A 1,227-nucleotide genomic window follows, 5' to 3' on the forward strand; every position below is an offset into this window, starting at 1 on the left:
TTTTTGTGTGTGTGTGTGTGTGTGTTCTTCAGTCTAGTTGTGGAGGACGTTGCTTCACTGGCCCAAGTTGGCACCATCATTGCGCTCCTCCCGGGCAGGTGAGGCAGATCAGTCACCGGCCTCTGGACAGCCGCTCACGGTGGCTGCTGGCCGCTCATGCTGGCTGCCGGCTACACACGGTAGCTCATGGCAACCAACTGCCACAGGGGCTGCAGCCTACGCCTTCCTGGGCAACTCACGGCAGCCCAGCTCCAGGTTGAGCTGTTGTTCAGCATCTTAGCTGTAGAGGGCAGTGTCACTCGCCCTCATATGTGGGATCTGAACCGGGGTCCACTGGCCTCTGAAGCCAGTTCTTAACCAATGCGCCACTCGGCCGGCCCCAGGATCATTAACCTTTTAATTGCTTGACTTTAGGAAGGCCTGAGAGGTTCCAGGGAAGGACTCAAGATGGTCAGGGCTGCAAGAGAAGAGACTCATGGACTTACTGTAGGTCAGTGGTTCTTATAGTTGAAGAAGTTAGAGGTTTTTTTGTTGTTGTTTTTGTTAAAACAACCAGTGCTTCCACATCAGTGCATAACAAGACTTCATACAAGGGAATCTGTTTAAGGATGACAGCTATCAATTTACCTTTACAACCTTTCACCATACCTCAGACTGCTGATTGGGAAAAAACTGTATTAGGGGAGATATTTTACAAGATCACGTGGGGCTTAGCCCTGGCCATGTCATGAATTTTTTGTATCCAATATTTTATTGTTTGTTTATATTTTTTAAATAAAGGAAGAAAAAAGTAGTCAATCATCATTATTCACAAATCCCATATTTGCAAATTTGCCTACTTTCTAAAATTTATTTGTGACTCCAAAATCAATATTTACAATGCTTTCAGTCATTTGCAGACATGTGCAGAACTGTGAAAACATTTGAGTCACCGGGATATAAAGTACAGCATAGGGAATATAGTCAATGGTGTTGAAACAGCTATATATGATGTCAGAGGGGTAGCAGACTTGGGGGAGAGGGGTTATCACTTTGTGAGGGGTGTAAATGTCTAATCATTATGATGTTTTGCACACCTGAAACTAATGGAAAAAAATTAAATTAAATTAAAACAATTTTTTGAGTCACTGGACGTGTACGTTTGGCTGAGGTCGAACACGGCAGTGCTCTGCCTTCTTGTTTCAGCTCTCATCATATAAATAAGCATCCTTTCATGATCTATTTAAT

The sequence above is a fragment of the Hipposideros armiger genome, unplaced genomic scaffold (genome assembly GCF_001890085.2).
Source record: "Hipposideros armiger isolate ML-2016 unplaced genomic scaffold, ASM189008v1 scaffold_624, whole genome shotgun sequence".
Lineage (NCBI taxonomy): Eukaryota > Metazoa > Chordata > Mammalia > Chiroptera > Hipposideridae > Hipposideros > Hipposideros armiger.